At 47.3% G+C, this 2,998-nt stretch overlaps 1 non-coding gene across 1 annotated transcript; it reads right to left on the reverse strand.

Moving 5' to 3' along the window:
- Nucleotides 1-2,496: 2,496 nt before the first annotated feature.
- Nucleotides 2,497-2,625, reverse strand: LOC132413440 (small nucleolar RNA SNORA70). Its single transcript, XR_009516735.1, has one exon. It is a non-coding gene; the product is annotated as a small nucleolar RNA SNORA70 (small nucleolar RNA).
- Nucleotides 2,626-2,998: the final 373 nt, after the last annotated feature.

A 2,998-nucleotide genomic window follows, 5' to 3' on the forward strand; every position in this document is an offset into this window, starting at 1 on the left:
AGTGCTGTGAACGCTGTTCATCTCCACAGATTTATCAATGTCCAAGGGCACCTGTAGCATTGGGTTAAAGTGATCCAAGCACCAGCAGGAGGGGCCTGGCCATGTTGGCTCTGGGCTGTGCAGAGAGCACAGCAGTAGGCAAATGGCCTCAGTCTGCCTGAAGTCTGGGGGGTAATTGGATGAAGTAGCCTCACGTATTTGGAAAAGGAATCAAGATCTACTGTGAAATGGTGAAACTTCTTGGTTTATCAATGATCAAGCTTTCTGTATACCAGGCTCCTTTTCTGTACTGTACACAAAACCCAGGCGGAGCCAAGAGCTTCAGGGCAGATGTTAACCCTCTTCCCCTCCACCCGTCAAGTGTCCATTTGGAAGGAGTTTTCCAGGGCTAGGATTTTGGTGGCCTTGCTTTTGTAGGAGAACCTACATCCCCATGTGGTTTTCCGACCACCTCCCTGGCTCTGGGGAAGGTGCAGGCTCTTCCCGGGGCCCGCTCTGTGTCTGTCTTGTGGCGATGACGGGAGCGCTAAACTCCTTAGGGTGACAGGCCATGCTGTCTTTGGTTCTGCCCCTGGCGCTGGTGAGTTCAGTACATTTCTTTCTGACTCTCCTAGAGATGCTGTGTGGGACAGTCAGGCAGAACCAGCCAATCAGGGTGAATCCAGGGGGATGAAGTGTGGAATGTGTTGAGCTCTGCACTTCCATGCCAATGGGGACTGGGCAAAGTCTGCAGGATTGTTGGGAGGGGGCTGGGGGTGTTTGGGGAGGTGGCCGAAATGGGAGTGGGGCACAGTGCAGCACAGGAGGCCTCTGGGGGAGTAATTTCTCAGGCCTCAGAGCCTCTCTTGGCAGAGTCCCTCACTTCACTTGATCTCACCACACGGCAGTACTGGTCTCCAGGGCCTATGCATAGCTAACAAGGAACACTTGTCTGGCGTTCATGTTTACAAATAACTTTCCTGTATAAGATCTCGGGATGGTGAGTCTTGAGGGGGTCTGGTCTAACCTTTCTGTGGTTGTTTTGTTTCTGTATTTTAGCAATCATTGATTCCAATGCCTACTATGTGCGATGATAACAGCAAACAAAAACATTTGGATTGCATTTTCCATTCAACGTATTTTTTGACTTCCATTAGCTAATTCATATCCAGTCCTATGAGACTGGATCTTATGCCTTCATTTTTCAGATGAGAAAACTAAAGTTTAGCAAAGCACATGAACATACACTGTTCATTAGGCTATGGAAAATAATAGTATGATCTACCAAAATATGTACGTACTATAAGTGCTTTTATTCCTTTAATTCCCAGAGCCCTGGGGGTAGGCATTAGTATTACTCTCAGTTGACAAATGGGAAAATTGAGGTGCAAGATGGCTAACAACTTGCCCAAGCTCAGACAGCTACTAACAAGAAGCAGGATTTAAACTCAGGTAACCTGGCTTCATAAACTAGAGTTTCAACCACTCTGCCATTCTGCATCCCTTCAAAGTGGTATTTCCAGTGCTGAATTCCACACCCTTCTTTCATCTCTACCATGGTACCTTTCTATGCCAAGCAATCTGAGAAGGACAATGACATCGTTTCTGCTTACAGTCTGGGTGGGGGAGTTAAGTTGCGCACCGGGTGATTTTCAGGGCAGAAGGCCGTATGTACTAAGGCAGAGGTCAAGAGGAGCTCTGAGGGACCATAAAGAGTGGCCCAGGAGACTTATACCTTGTGGTCTCCACAGCCCCTTCCCTGCTGGTCTTGCCCACGCTGGCCTTCCAGTGGAGTAGCTACTCTTAAGTGGAGTAGCCTTTGCAGTTGTCTGGATTAGTCATTTTGACTTCAGACTTGGGGTCTGGGGGCCATGCCCCTGGGAAGTTTCTCTTGGAAATTTTCCACCATATGTAGCATGACCAGAAAACATAGAGGTCATCAACAAGCAAACTGCTCAAAAGAAGTATCCTAAACTGTCCTATACCAGGTGCCTGAAGACAGAGATCCTTTGGGCTCTGGTTTTCCTTTGCTGGTTTCTTGGAAACTTGGAAGGATCATCTGTTGCTGCCTCTGCTAGGTGCTGCCTTTTCTTTTCCTTTTCTTTTTGACAGGAAAGTAGGATTTATTGGTGGGCGTAAGGTGGGCACAAAGCTCTCATGAGTGCAGGGCCTGCCATGTGTCCAGGGGGCCATGATTAGGGGTATGTTTGACCCCACAGCCATCTGGGATGAGCTGCTTTTCTGTCACCATGTTTTCAAATTCATCCACATTAAACCTAGCAAATCCCTACTTCTTGGAGATGTGGATCTTCTGGCGGCCAGGGAACTTGAACTTGGCCTTGCATAGGGCCTTGATCACATGCTCCTTGTTCTGCAGCTTGTTTTGCAGATGGACATTATGACTTCGCCAATGTGGACCCTGGCCACTGTGCCCTGGGGCTTTTCAAAGGCACCATGCATACCAATCTGGAGCCTAGATTAGGGACAGCATGCCAGATGTAAATGTCCACTGGAAAGGGCTGTCTCCAAGGTCCCTCAGGGCAACCCATACAGGCAACAGGCTGCATACACTACCTAGGAGTTTGCAGCCATTGCACACCAGGCCTCCATGGAGGAAAAAAGCACAGTCAGCTTAATTGGCTGCAAATAGGTGCTCCCTTTTCTAATCTTGGACTGAACCCAGCACTCCATGGCTACTTTCTCCCAGCCACTAGCCCAACTTAACCTTGACATGCCCCCCTTGGACATCATTTTCTAGATTTAAATGCAATCTTTTGTCTATATTTTGAAAACTCCAAATTAAGATATGTAGGTTTGGCACATATTTATATACTTCTGGGAGTAATGATTTAAAATATTTGAAATTAGAAGTGGCTTTAATTTCTTAAACATATGGTTACTGCCACGCTACCACCATAATTTTGCCAGAATCCCTACAGTCTGGCTGCTGTAATCATCTCTCTCTTTTGTTAGCCATGCAAGAAACTCTATTTTCTTCACTGGGGTTCTCTCCCCTTTA

The sequence above is a fragment of the Delphinus delphis genome, chromosome 17, assembly GCF_949987515.2.
Source record: "Delphinus delphis chromosome 17, mDelDel1.2, whole genome shotgun sequence".
Lineage (NCBI taxonomy): Eukaryota > Metazoa > Chordata > Mammalia > Artiodactyla > Delphinidae > Delphinus > Delphinus delphis.